The following is a 16207-nucleotide window of genomic DNA, read 5'->3' as shown; positions in this document are numbered from 1 at the left end:
TTGTGTGATGATGTCAAGCTTAAGAAACATTTAGAGGGAAAAATACTGAGAAAATACATTCTTTACAGAATGATTTCTTATTTATGGCCACTGCTAGAATAATAGCAGTACTATCCTACTGTGTCTCATATTTATAGAAAAATTTTGCAAAGGACATGCCAGCAGAGAAGGGTGATAATCAAGTGATTGTTGAATAGAATTAGAGTTAAATCAGTGAGTTTAAGAATTCATGGTACTATTGTTTAATAGCGTATTAGAGATTTGTTTTAGTTGTAATACCTGATATAAAATGCCATTTTGATATGGGTTATTTTAATCTCTGGGACTAACAGATTAATTATTAAAAACAAGCTTTAGTCTTAGACGTTTTACGATTGCCACATGATGTCACGGAATTGGATCTCTGAACAAGTCACCTCAACTCCATAAGCCTCATTTTTCGCTTTTATTAAATAAGGGTATGGACTAGTTCATCTGTGAGTTTCTTATCACCTATAAACTTGAATAATTCAAATTGTCTTTGAGGACATAGAGCACATTGTATATCTTGGCTTTGCAGTAACCAACTAAGGAACACAAAGCAAAACAGAAGTTTCAGAGTTTCTGAGGACATTTATGGTGTGTGGTTCATTGAACACATATTGATGGGATTCCTACTGCTGTAGTGCACTTCTAAGGGACACCTTTTCCCCATATTTTAACATTTATGAAATTGGGATTAGTTTTACATGTGATAGCATGCCATAATTCCATCTTTATGAACATTTTTTCCTTACAGGTACATAAAACAGGGACTCAATTTATTCTCTGTTGAGTCTTAGGGTCGATGAAATTCAGAATATGTCAGGTGACATGCTGTGTGCTGAGGATACCTGGTCCCTGTATGGGCAAAGCTTCCATTCTAAACATATAACCACATGAAGAAGTGTTAAAACTGCAACAGTGTTACATGTGCTGTGAGATCACGTCACCACAGTGCAGCCTCATCTACCATCAGCCTCATTTCCACCAGCAGCCCTTCTACACTTGGAATGTTCCCTCCACATCATAATCTCTTTGCTCAATTGTGTGTACTTCCAGACAACAGAATAATTTTAATATATTATTTCCAGAATAATTTTCTATACTGATGAGGTGCTCATGTGGCCTGAATGAGGAAAAGAATTGGGAGCGCTTTCTTTATAAGAATATTTGCCAATAATGGAATACCAATTTCCCTGATTCTGCCCCAAATTTAGTGTTCATTTCATAGACCAATTTAATTGTCATGTGACCATTTAAAAATGTTCACGATTTATGCTATTCATTGTCTCAATCTATAAATAGTTATCACCCTATTACATTTTTATATTTTTTTTATAAAATCATGATTTTGGCTTCAGGGTTTTTCACTGTGGACTTGTATCAGAAATGAAATGTGTTACATCAGGAGGATAGATGTAAAATTATACTTTTCCTTGGTAACCACAACCAAAGCAGGTGTTCCATGCCAGTTACAGGTAGAGCCCCTCTGCCTGGCATAATCAAAATGTCTTTCTCTTGTTATTGAAAATGCTGGGAGAGGCAGACTAGATGGATGTCAGGGAGAGAAAAGAGGGTGGGGGAAGGAAAAGTATAGAAAAAGTGGCAGGTGAGTGGAGCAGTGGGCACTCAAACTTTGTAGTTGGAATGGAGAAAAGAAAGAGATGGCCCTCAGGCTGAGCTATCAGTGTAGGGCCAAAGGCACTAGGCATGGTTACCCATGTACACATCTGGTTTAGGTTTTATGCATAGAAGAAAAACATGACAGAAAATTTGCAAACAAAAATAATCTTGATTACTGTGCATTAATTCTTTTCCATCTGCCCACATATTTTTTCACAGCAGACAAATCATAAATATATTTCTGTATTTACTTTTCTCTTAAACTTTGCATCAGAAGTATTTTTGCTATTTAATTTCATAGTGTTCCAAATTTTAATGTTAATGGCTGCATCATTTATTCATTCAACAGATATATTTTGAGTGCCTACTACATATCAGTACTAGGGTTTGCTATTAGTACTGAATAAAGCAGACAGAATTTGCATAAAGTTTTATTAAGTGGAAGACTAGCTTAATTAACTATTCCCACATTAGGCATTTAGGTTGTTTCTAATTTCCCCATAAGGAAATCTCTTTCATATCTACCTTTCTTCCTTCTTCCTCCCTCCCTTCCTTCCTCCTTCCTTTGTATTAATTCCTTAGGATAAACTACCAGAGACAGAATTGCTTCTCAAATAGATGAACAGTTTTGGGAGGATAAGTGGGCTCTTAATTTACAGTTACATATTTTAGTGTTTTGACATTAAAATGATTATTTGCTCAAGCAAAATGATAAAAACTATGCCATTGTTTGGCTGACAAGATTTAAAATGGAGATACAGAGACATTTTATAACTATGTTTGGGATTTGTATAAATTGTTTGAATTATTTATATTAACTGTTGTGTTTAAGAGCTCCTAGTTAAAAATACAGCTTTAGTTCTTAAAAAAGGAGTTAAAGGACATGGGTTTAACTTGTGAATGCCTAGAACTAATAAGATAAAAATGATCAAATGAGAATGTAACATGATTTTTAGAAATGCTACTTAACCAAAGTCAGTAGCATTATGGAAAATGGAGAAATGTTCACTGCCTAAGAAACCTAAACTTTGAAGAAGCCCTGGAAGACATTCTCTTGGAACTAATCCTAATTTTACTAAGGGATGTAACAGATGATCTAAGAAGTCCTTTGCTTTCTGGGACACTATGATAAAATGATAATTCATTTTTCCATTGTGCTACATAGGGATTTAGAGGCATTACTCATACCCATCACCTGCTCATTGGTGAAAGATTAAAATCCTTATAAACATGAATGTGTATGTGAGCATCATACACTCCTTATAACTGCTTCTGATGTGAGTATCCCTCTCTGACATAACCACCTCCAAAGCTTTATGGACATTCTTTCTAGCCATTCCCATGGGGTCTGGGCATGAACATATCAGTTACCTATTTCAGCAGACAATAAAAATGAATAAATAACTAGTTAATGCAACAGTTTAATTGTTAAACATATAAAATCAAATTTACAAGTCAATTAGGCCATTAGGAAAGGGCTGAAAACAGTAGATGCAGTTTTAAAAACAAAAGTTACTTAAATGTCAAAGAGACATTGATCATAGATTTTTGTGTAGTACTTCCCCTTTAACATGGTAAACTGGGTCTGTTTCATTCTTTATTCAAAACAGAAAAAAGGCTAACATTTCCAAATATATATATATTTTTTTGCTACAGTGATATTGGTTCCTGAACCATTAAGATTTTTTTTGTGTGTGTAGAATTTTAGTATTATCAGTGTTACAAGAGAGAGAAACTAAGATAGCAAATTTCAGCAGGGAAAAGTGCCTGCACAAATATGCCATGTAAAACAGTATCAGAGATAAGTAGGCTAAACAATAAAGAGAATTATAAAGCAGTATATTTCAAATGGTCTAATATAGTATGGTTGATTTTATCTTTAACAATTTACTATCAAAAGTTGTATAATCAAACCCTTAAAATGGAAACTTACATATAGTCCTAATTTAACTTCATGACAAGAAGTTCTGATGTGAACCATTCAGAGATGTTGCATATGACTCCATAAATACAGGTGGGATATCATTAAATAGTGGGTAGATCTCAGCATGCTCCAGTATCTAGAACAAAACCTAGTGTTTGTACCCTGCTCTGTTTCTGAGAGTTCATTCACTACCTTCAGTCACTGTTCATGAGAAGTCCATGTATGTCACTCTAGCTTTGTGAAAGCCTTGGTGGTGTATTTATTGTGTGATTAGGAGGCTATTGTGTTGACAGGGGTGTAAAGATTAAAGTTAGATTTCTGAATGTAGAACACTATTTAACTTGAAAGTATAAAAGTAGAACTGCCTTTGTTGGTTATGTCTACAACCAGAGTTGTGTCAGGTAACTGTGGATAAGATATGTCCCTCAAAGGAGAAGCCAGACTTTGCAAGGAAGGTCACAGAATGACTAGAAAGTGGAAACTTGATCTCTTGGTTTCAAATGCTTGGAAGAAAAACTAAAGAGCAAACTATTTTTGGAAAGTGGAGGTTAATGTACCACCGTCCACTTCCACCTGTACTACTGCAGCTTCCTCCTCACTCTAAGCTCTGGCTTTGGTCTTGCTCTCCTCATCCATTCTCTAGCCTGTGTTCAAAGACCCAATTCTGAGCCTGCTTAAACCTTCAGCATCTCTCAATCACTACTTATCATTGAACGCAGTACTGTCATCTCTAATCACTGTCACATACTCCATCTTTCTTCCTTTTACCACCTCAATTTTTGTGGTAGCCATTCTGATTACCTGCAGTTCCCCAGGTGCATCCTGCTCAGGATGGTGCACATGAGGCTTTCTCTCCGTATCAAAGATCTCTGGGGTGTAATTTGTAGTAACTTCAATACAAACTGTCCTAGACAATAAATATACTATTTCATATATCAGGACTTTCAGGACAACTCCCTACAACAAAGAATTCATTTGAAAATGTCATCAAAGACTCAGGTTTTCTCTACCTCGTCTCTATTATCTTAGGTCATTACTCTTTTTGTTCAGGCTGGAAACAAGATGGCTGCAGCAGTTCCAGGACAAAGTTCTGGCACAAAAATTGTGTGAATAACAGAAGAGAGTCAGAATTTGATCTTGTGCTTATTACAGAACTATTGGAATTATCCTTAGACCTATGGTTCTCCATAGGGAGTAATTTTCTTCCCCAGCAGACATTTAGTAATGTCTGTAGATAATCTTGGCTGTCACAGGTGAGGGGAAAAAAAAATTATCCAGGACCAAATATCAAGAGTGTCATGTTTCAGAAACTCTACCTTAGAACAATCAGAACCATTCATGAATCTGGGGATAAAGTTTATTTCTTCTGAAGAATATGGTTGTTTATGGGAGGGGTGGATGTCTCAGCAAAACTAGAGTTCTGTTAAGAAGGAATAAGAATGGGAAGAATGTTGGATTTGTAATGAACAGTGTCCACTACGCCCAACCTGGGTTGTTCTCTTTGTGTTCTTCACCAGTTGTCCAATTCACATGTATTCTATAGACAGTATTTTTAAAACTGTTACTGAAGTATAGTTGATTTACAATGTTGTAGTAGCTTCTGGTATACCGCAAAGCGATTCAGTTACACACACACACACACACACACACACACACACATATATATATATATATATATATATATATATTCTTTTTCATATTCTTTTCCATTGTGGTTTATTACAGTATATTGAATATAGTTCTGTGTGCTATACAGTAGCACCTTGTTGTTTATCTATTTTATATATAATAGTTGTATCTGCTAATACTAAACTCCTAATTTATCCCTCTCCCACCCCCTTTCCCCTTTAGTAACTATGAGCTTGTTTTCTATGTATAGACAGGACTTTCTTTAGGACATCTTCTCTGAATATGGTCCCCTCTTCCCAATTATTGACACTTTCCCCTGCCTGGACTGCATACTTCCTATGCTACTAAAATGGGTACTACCTCATATTACTACACTCATCCCTTGAATTTTGATTATTTTTTACTTTTCCAAAGCTTTCTCTAGTGTGTAATATCTTTAGACGGTAGGGACTATATCCTTTTCATGTCAAAATGTTCATCAAGAAGAAGCATGTATGCCAAATAGTATGTGAGCAATAAGTGACTGACCAAGGAAGAAGTGAATCACATCCCTAAATTTGTCTCCTTGTGACCTAAATCTCTGGGGAGTTCCTGAAGTTCCAGAAGTTTGGCTTTGGGACCTAGTACCTGACACAAAACATGAAAGTGTGCCCAATTCTAGACCTGCTCTTGCCTTTCCACCACTACTCCCCAGATGGCTTCTAACCATGTTGACCCTTCTGTATTTAGCACATGGGGCATGATAGCCACTACCATCATGAAAATATCCTGAGATGTGAGCCTTATCTCTACTGAGGGAATGTGTCTTTGGTTTTTGGTGCATACTCTTAGTAAGAAAGGGAAAAACAGAAGAAATGCTCACAAGAATCAATACTAAAGTGTTAATGTGTAAGAATTCTATAAGAAAATTGGCAAATTCTCTTTATTTTAATTTGGTACTTTACTTACCAATTAGTAGAAGGGGGAAAAAGAATATTTTGACATGCAGTAGGTACCTCAATTACATACTGAAAGGATCAATTGCTATTCTTTGTCGAAGTAATGAAAACAGCATTTTGATTTGAAATTAAGAATGTAAATAGCTGTGTTTCATGCTCTTTCATAGGAGGTTTATTTTTGAAAACAATTAATAATATCAAAGTGTATGTTTCCTTTCAAAACCAGAGGGTTCATAATGGATTTGTATTCACACAATTTTTATTGTGTATCAGAAAGCAGAATATATTCTCATTAAAACAGCAGGGGAAAACAAAGAAATCTCAATTTAATTAAGGTGATGTAGTTAGAGATTCATATGAGCTCTTCAATGTAAATTCTGCATTCAGGGGTCTGTAAGATGATGATAAAGTCTTCTTAGGCAGAAAGTTTTAATAAAGACAAACCAATTTAGCATATTCCTGAGAGAAAATATTAATGTTAAGAGAAAGGAAGTATACACATTTATTTTTAGTGCACTATTTAAAATTGCTTTTTGTGTGTGTGGTGTACTTAACATAATACTCTTTGAAAGAATGCATTTTAGTATCTTTAGGTCAAATACGACTGGCTTTCCTAAGCACCACAGGATCTTTAATTTGTTCACTTTTCTCCACCTCCACCATTATAATTTGGCTTACAGCACTCACTTTCTCTAGAGCTCCTGAAATAGTCTTTTGACCGCTCACTGTTCTTCCATTCTGGTTCTCCACAAAAGCCCTTGTTGACTGAAAAAAAATGCACAACCTAAACGTTGAGAATTATGTTTTATTTTGTGGACAAAGCTGAGGACTTAAGCCTGGGAGACAGCATCTCAGATAGCTCTGAGGGACGGCTCCAAAGAGGTAAGGGAGGAGCCGGGAACTATAGGATTTTTTGCAACAAAGACCAGGAAGTCAGAATGTCAAAAGGTCACTGTTAATTAAAGAAAACCAGACATCTCAAGTTAAGGAATTTAGTGCTTTTCTATGTATGAGAGGATGCAAGAGTCTGGGCTCATTGAAATCATTCCTTTGATAGGCACCTCAGCTCTCTAGGGCCAGTATCCTGTGCTTTCTCATCCTGATCTCAGGGTGCACCACTGGGGGTGGCTGCAGTGTCTGATGGTTTGATGAGGAGCATTAAGTTTCCTTCCTGAGTTCTCTTGGGGCTAACCATCTTGGCTTGATGGTTGCAGCATCCTTTGTTTACTGATATATGTATGGTAGGCAACCATTTTTTCATCGACATCCTCCACCATATAAGACACAGAACTGAGAATGTCACTAAATTTCCTGAAACCCTTCAGTGATTTCTCACGGCCCTGACTAAAATTCAAACTGTTTAATCCAGTCTACAATGATCCTCATGATTTATCCACCTCTCCAGGTTCTCTTGCTCTTTCTTACACGGGTCCTTGAGTCCCCCAGTTATAACAGCTAAACCCTATGTTATGCCTATAAGCCTTACTTTCTTAAGCCCTTCTAATGTTCTTCTCTCCACTCACTATATTTCCACCATACTGGCTTTTTCTTATCTGTTGCCTAAATACAGCAAGCTCATTTTCACCTTAGGGTGATTAACTTGCTCTTTTCTCTGCCTGGAATCTTCTCCCCTCAGATCTTGACTTGGCTGGCCCACCCTAGTCAGTCAAAACACAGTTCAAATATCACCTCTTTAGAGGAGCTTTTTCTGCCAGAAAATCTAAAGTCATCCTTCTCCTAACCCCAGTTACTCTCTATGACATGTTACAGTATTGTTTCTTTATTAAAAAAAAAAAAAATCCTTGTCCCTATCCTAAAATCATAATCTCTCCCGCTCCCCCTCCTGTCCCCTCTCCTTTCTTTTGTTTATTGTTTCCCCTACTGGAGTGTGAGCTTCAAGAGAGAAACCTTTTTATTGCCCCAATACCTAGAATGGAGCTTGGCATATAATAGGTACTTAATTATTGTTTTTGAATCTTGAATAAAGATCCTCTTTGAACAGGAATTCACACAAACTGATTCTGATTGCTCACTATGGAAGGGACTTCTGCCAACTTTTCACTTGGCTAACTCCTACTAATTTTTACTGCATTTCCTTAGGGAGGCCTAGTCTGATTTTTACAGTCTTTCACTATACCCTTTACTTTGCTTCATAGCACTTATCAAAATTTGTATTTGTTTATAGACTGTTTCAAGAAGTCATACCCACATACATGAGTATATGTGTATCTATAGGAGGTATGCTGTAAATACTTATTTTGTAAACTCATAGAGGGGGAAAGTATATGAGGTATTGATGAAGAAACTTGGGCTTTTTTCTTCTTGTGCAATTGCCCTGGATAAACCAGGTTATAGAGTCACCCTAATCTAAAGTAGATGTGATTTCACTTTCTGGGGATTAATACTACAAAAAAATCCCAGTAATAAATAATGGTATCTGATCAAAGACATTGCCTAACTTAAGAATACATTGAATCAGAGTATTTCCCATGCCGTATAAACAGAAAGATCAACAATGTCTTGATATTGTCATAGAACAGAAATGAAAAGAGTCTAAGTAGCCACCCGTAAGGTTTTATACCTTATTAACTTTCCAGTGTGTCTTGTCTCATTTTATGTTAAGCCAAGCAAACATGGGACATTTTTTGAAATGATTAAGAATTGATATAGCAAGATGCCATTATGAACCAGTTAAGGCATAAATTAATGAAAGATCTCAAAGAAGCCTAAACCAAGGACTTCTTAAAAATGATTTTCAGGATAATTTTACGGATGAAGCATTGGAAAAGTCATTGCTTTCCCATTTAACCCTCTGATGATAGGCTCTCCGAGACACTGAATGGATAGAAGATTGTTGTGCGTGATGTAGAAACTGCAAAGGACTTAGACGCAGGAGGTCTTGGGAGAGTCCTGGCTGTACCACTTTACTAGCTGTATGGTTTGAGGCATATTTCTCTTTCTCTTTCTGACCTCAAGTTTCCTCACCTGTAATTGGGCATGATAAAATGCCTATGGGTTGCTGGTGAGAATTAACAAGATAATGTATGTGAAACAAATTTTGTAAACTGTAAAGTGTATACAACTGCTAGTCACATAATTATTTTGAAGATGTTTTTAGTCTCTCCTCAAAGATCTCCATCTAGTCGGAAGAAACTGTGACAAGGGTGAAGTTATTTATAGACACTGAGACTTTATAGGTGCAATTAGAGTCACCATTAGCCTTGAGCACAGAACTGCTACTAGAAAGGATAAAATGCAGGTGTCACAAGCAAAGGGATAGTACTGACTTGTACATCCATGAAAATTCAAGTCTGTGGGCCCTTCTCCAACTTGGATTAGACATATACAGACCAATACACATATATCCATTTGCCACTGTCTTCCCTCTGATGCCACAATCCTGGCTACTTATGGCTATGGAAATAACATCAAATAGCTTGTAATAATATATGGTTGTTTAGATGGTTATATTTATTGGTCAGTTAAGATTTTGAGAAAGTCAGTACCTCTCAAAAAGAAAGACACAGTTCAGAATTGGGATTGGCATATACCAAATAGGGGACCTGTTACCCATCGAGGGAAATCCAAAGCTCTTATTAGGTTGGTTTCTTTCTGACATTGTTCTTGGTAGATCTGAAGGAAACCACCTTGGCTAGTCTCAAGTGCCTTGGGGTAGATGTAGATCAGGGAGATAGCTCAAGGGGACAAATCCATTCCAACCTTTCAGGACATGAGCTATGGTCCCTTTGTGATTTGGTCATACTGCCAGTTTTATACCCTGATCAAGGGCATTCATTGATGTCACTTCATATATGATGTAAAGGGACAATCTTGTGATATTCAGGAATGCAGAAACATCCAGAGAGGAGAGGCCCAACAACCAGAATTGTCACAAAGGTAAAGAATTTTTTTTCCTTCCTCCTAAGGGCCACATTAGCACCAGAAACCGATAATAGAGACCACTGCATGAATTGGTTGCAATGATTTTTTTATTCCATCTTAATGAAAAATGAACCATTACATGATTCGCCCTTCTGAAAAGTACTTAATGCTTATATTTTCCATGAAGTGAGATAATGTGACTCAATCTACTTATATATCCTAGACATAAATTCAAAGTTGATTAATGTCAATGGAATTGGGCCATCATCATAATTCTGGAGATAGGCTCTTAATATATGATACAATATATTCTTGCAAAATTTCTTTTATGATTTTTATCCCTTGAGCACTAAAGAGAGTAATCCTAAGGTTTTCTGACTCTCAAAGCCTTGCAATCATATTTATTTAGTCAAAACTTATAGCCAAAAATTTTACAGTTTTCATACTACATTTTTTTCCATTTTCATCTATTTATAATCACCCTGCATATTTCTGAGGGTTTTTTTTTAGTGCATATGTTCAGTGATAACTCATGAATATTTCACATAATAGGATTAATTATCAGCCTTCCACTAATTATAATTAAAGTCTCCTCAGGTAATTGTGTAAGTTAACTTTGGCAATTCACACATACAGAAGAGTATTTTGCAGAAAAATAGGGCATTGTGTTGCAAAATAGAGTAAAGAGCATAAAGGGTATGAACACAGAATAAAAGAATTCAGAGCTCTAATGTATTAAGCTTATGTGTGTTGCTATATATCTAATTGCAAATTGTGCTACTAAATATATTACATCGTCTATATATAGTGATGATCCCTTAATGCAGACCTTATGGCAGTAGGCATTTCTGCTAAAAATTACATCTAAAACATCTATTTCTCTCCTCTCTTAATAGATATTAGTATTCTAAATTCTTGTTAAATAGCTTATGCTTTAGAAGATAAATGCCCTCAAAATTGGTAGTTTATATGCAAAACAAACGAAAAAGCCTTTCCTCAAAGCATCTATCCCTGAATGTACAAATTAAGGCTTGCTTCATTTATGAAGCTTATTTTTTTAACTTTTATTTATACCTAATGGTTAGTTTATATGTTACTTCATTAAGAAGTCAGTGTTTTGAAGATGCCATATGACACTGAAATGACCATCTTTTGAAATTATGGGATGCTTCGTTACGGAGTCAGACTCTAATCTGCAACCAATTTGTGTCAGCTTTCCGCATAGAAAAGATCTCAAATCCTCTCTTAAACCAGGAATCAGCTGAAGGTTTGTCTTGGTTTCATGAGCCCAATGCAATTAGGCAGCACGTGAATGTGGGACACATGCGTTTATTGCTCTTCCTAGCATGTGTTACTTTGATGTGTTAGGTCGGAAGCCTCACTCTTTTCTGGGCAGCCTTCCTCCTGGGTCTTTATACTGCTTAGCAGTTGAGTCCAGACTTTGAAACACAGCCTAATTTAGAGGCGGATGCTGCAGCTGCTGCTGTCATTTCAGATGATCTTTTTTTTTTTTTTTTTTTTGCTTTGATGTCAGCTTAGAATCTTGGGTGTCGTATCAGTAAAGCAGTGTCTGCGATTCACAAAACAGAAAGCACACCATTTAAGCTTTTGTTTTAGCCTTTAAATTGAATTTCAACACCTCCTAAAGGATCAAAAAATTGTAGTTGTGCAAAAATTCCGTATATTATTCATTGAAAGAAAGGTATGAACAAAGAATATGTAGCTCTCTTGGTATTAATTTAATCAGATTTGCTCAATATCTGATAAACACTGAGGGATAAAATATGTGAAATGTAAAGCAGCCTTTTGTTTCTTTATCTTAGTCTGTCTACACCTAATCAATGTGGCACAAAGGTTTTCCTTCCAAAGGTTTGTCTGACTCATCATTAAAGCATTTTTTATTAATTATTATTATTTTGTTGTTGTAGAACCATATGCTTTACCTTAGCAGGAAACCTACCAAATCCCTTGGGGAAAGGACCAATAATGGACCCATTTTTCTTTATTTCCACTAATCAAAAATCCTAAGTCTGAGAAACTAAATCCACTGGCTTTCTAAGTTGTAAATAACTTTAATGTCTCCAAATCATCTGTGACTTGATATGAATGAAGTACAGGTTTAAAGCCTAAAAGAGGTAGAGATTTGGGTGTTAGTATAGATGCTGGTGAACCTATAGGACCACATGGATAGGTTTCCTCAGCTGATGCAAGACCAAAAAGGCATGGAGGATTCCTTTCTATACTTTCCCGGTTGACAAGAAACATTTATCATCAAGGATCTCAGAACAGCACCTGCCTATGTGTATGCAGGTTTGTTTTTTTAATAGGATGAAAGGGGAAAATTGCTACTGTCTGTGAGCAAAAAGAGAAAATACAGACATTTCTTTGTGTGACATAATCTCACCTACATTTAAAGAGAAAATCTAAGAGGGACTTTATTGTGGTATTTGGCAATAAAGAAAGTCTAAATTCTAGCTACCTGAATGAATTTTGTGATGATCCCTCCTTTTTTCCCTCCTGTCTAGAAATTGTTATTATAGCATATTCTAGGGAAAGTTCTCTCTGAATATGGTCATCATTAATTTCTCTGAGAGCAAAAACCATTTTATTGTTGATAATAATGAACGAAATTTTTAAATTTGGTGAATGTTTATCCTGGCCTTATTTTAACATAAAACATTGGAAATAACCTAAATGTCCTAAATGAGAATTGGTCAAGCAAATGCTGCATAGCCATTCAGTGGAATACTACACAGTCATTTAAAATGTTTATCAAGAGTCTTTATTAATATTGTCCAACTATATAGGAAAATATCATAGCAAACAGATGAAATAATAAAGGAATCACAATGATGATAACAGATGTCTTTGGTAATTTGGAATATAAGGTTTTTCTACTTTTCTGTATATTCAAAACATTTATGTAGAGAAATGATTTATAACTTTTATAAAGTAATAGAGAATTATTTTAAATATCTATAAATGTCCCATTATACACAATGTACTATACTTATATAAATGGAATTTGTTCACTAGCTGTGTTTTTACTTTAGAAAAATTCAACTCAATTCCATTTAATTCCTCAGATTTCACATGGGCATAAAAGATTCTTCTTTTCCTTTTACTATTTTTGGGCATTTTTCCAAACATAGAATTTTAAACTTTCACATTTTTATGCCAAGTATTTTGGTACTATATGGAAGTATTATGACTACATTTTCTTATATTTTAAAAATTAAGTGTTGGATTTTCTGAGTATGACTGAATTTGACAATACAGCTGTGATCCCTTGACTTTCCTGAAAAAAGATTATTATAAATTCTTTGTTATTATGAATTTATTATTATAAAATTCCTTTAAGTAATAGATAATAGGAAATTACAGCTAAATAGTGATGCTGAAGCCATACAAGTTTATCCCAATTCAGGCTAAGTTGAAATAGGCCTGCACTGTTCAATAGGGTAGCCAGAAAACACATGTGACTAGTTAAATTTAAATTAATTAAAACCATATAAAATTAAAAATTCAGTTCTTCAGTCACACCAGCCCCATTTCAAGTGCTAAATAGCCACATGTGGCTAGTGGCCATGGTATTGGATGATGGATATAGAACATTTCCATCATCACCAAAAGTTTTATTGGAAAGACACTGTTCTGGATAATTAGTGCTCTGCTTCTCATTTTATCCTTTATAGCATGTTTAGAGAAGCAAATTTTAGATGATGTTTTTCTTTTTTGATTTTGCCATTATATGAAGACACGTTTGAGGGAGAGAGAGGAAAAAAGCATGTTTTGTTTGCTATGTGTGTTTCAGCATGTTTTGTTTGCCATGTGTGCTTACGTGACAAAAGAAAGTCATATGATTGAACAATAGTCCATACTAAAATATAATCCATCTTTCATGCCTTTGTTCTTATAATATTTGCTTTTTTCAAAACCCAGATGGTTTTTTTCTACTTTAACATGAGCAATAGGGCACAGGGTCTTGTGCAAATAGAAAGTGTAGGAAAAACCTGGAGGCTACCAGCCATTTAAAATGAAAGGTGACTTGAGGATATGGGGAGGGGGAAGGGTAAGCTGTGACAAAGTGAGAGAGTGGCATGGACATATATACACTACCAAACGTAAAATAGATAGCTAGTGGGAAGTAGCCGCATAGCACAGGGAGATCAGCTAGGTGGTTTGTGACCACCTAGAGGGGTGGGATAGGGAGAGTGGGAGGGAGGGAGACACAAGAGGGAAGAGATATGGGAACATATGTATATGTATAACTGATTCACTTTGTTATAAAGCAGAAAGTAACACACCATTGTAAAGCAATTATACTCCAATAAAGCTGTTAAAAAAAATAAAATGAAAGGTGAAAGGAGGAGCTTCCTTAATCAGAAGAGGATAAGAGAGAAGATAAATTCCACTATGAAAACACTACTTTAAGAAAAAGAATAATAAAACAATGACATAAATATGGTAACCATCTTTTAGGGTATCATGTATAATCTTTTCTAGCACACTGAAGAACTTTTCCTAAGAGTAACTATGCTGAGTATTGTACAGACAGTGAAATTTAAGATCAAAATACAGATCAGAGTCATATCTCTAGAAAATCTTTTTTTCTTTAAATCAGAAATGTAATAATTCTGAATATAAAAATTACAGGAAATACAGAAAAGCATAAAAAAGTAAAAATCCTTCATTATATTTTCACTTAGTTATTAAATTGAATAATTAAGATACATTTAATTTTATAAGAATGTTTAAAATTCTCAATTAACATTATATCATAAGCACTTTATCAAAATAATTAAAAAGTCTTCATAAAATGTAATTTCAATTATTTCACTTATGTGTAGAATTTATTTAATTGATCTATCACTTTGGAATATTTAGATTGTTTTCAATTTTGTTATTTAAATAATGCTGCTATAAACAGTTTATTAGCTTGAATCTTTGTTTACATCTGTCATTATTTCTTTGGGATGGGTTTCCAAGAGTAAAGAATTACTAGATTCTAGAGTAAAATCTTGCTTCTTATTGATAAATTTCTTTACAAAAATATGGTGATAAAGATACATTCCCACTAGCAGTGAATATGAATATTTGTTTCCTGATACATTCTTAATAGAATAGTAAATAAAGGAGTGGTATTACTAAAGTTGGAAATTATTCAATATAAGTTTATATTCATTTGTGATAATAAATTTCAAAGAAGATGCTCTCAAAATTCATTTAAAATATGTATTTAAATAGCATCATATATTAAATTTTAATTCATCAAAGGATAACATATTATTAACTAGCATAAAAAAATGGAAACAATTTTTTTCCTATATGTTAATCCACATTTCTTAAAAGTATGAAACACATAACAGGTAAACAATACCATTGTGGTATAGTACTGTCTTTTTTTACCCTTCAACTTTTTGGAGGTATGTTTGACAAGTAAAAGTTGTATATGTTTAAGTTGTATAATGTGATGTTTTGATACACATATACTTTGTAAAATGATTACCAAAATCAAGCTAATTAACATATATATCACCTCACATAGTATCATTTTTGTATGGTTTGTGATGAGAGCACTTGAGATTTACTCTCTTAGCAAATTTCAAGTATACAATACATCATTATTATTAACCACAGTCATCATGCAGTAAATTGTCTCCAGAACTTATTCATCTTATAAGAAAGTTTGTTCCCTCTGACCAAGAGCTCCATTTTTCACCCACTCACCCCACTTTTTTTTTTTTTAGTTTCCACAAATAAGTGAGATCATGCAGTATTTGTCATTCTGTATCTGGCTAGTTTTATTTAGCATAATGTCCTTTAGGTTCAGCCATGTTGTCACAAATGGCAGACTTTCCTTCTTTTTTAAGGCTGAATAATATTTCTTTGTGTGTGTGTATGGTGTCCATCAAAATTTCTTTATTCATTCATCTCTTGTTTCTGTGTATTACTGCAAATAATGCTGCATTGAAGATGAGGTTGCAGGTATCTCTTTGAGATTCTGATTTCCTTTAGATATATACCCAGAGGTGAGATTTCTGGGTCATATGATAGTTCTACTTTTAATTTTAGGAGGACTCCTCCATACTGTTTTTCATAATGGCTGTACTAAATTGCAGTCCCCCCAACAGTGTACAAGGTTTCCCTCTTCTCCATATCCTTGCCAACACTTGTTATCTTTTGTCTT

Source organism: Hyperoodon ampullatus (genome assembly GCF_949752795.1).
Source record: "Hyperoodon ampullatus genome assembly, chromosome: 5".
In the NCBI taxonomy this organism is placed as follows: Eukaryota; Metazoa; Chordata; class Mammalia; order Artiodactyla; family Ziphiidae; genus Hyperoodon; species Hyperoodon ampullatus.
This window is presented reverse-complemented; position numbering follows the sequence as displayed.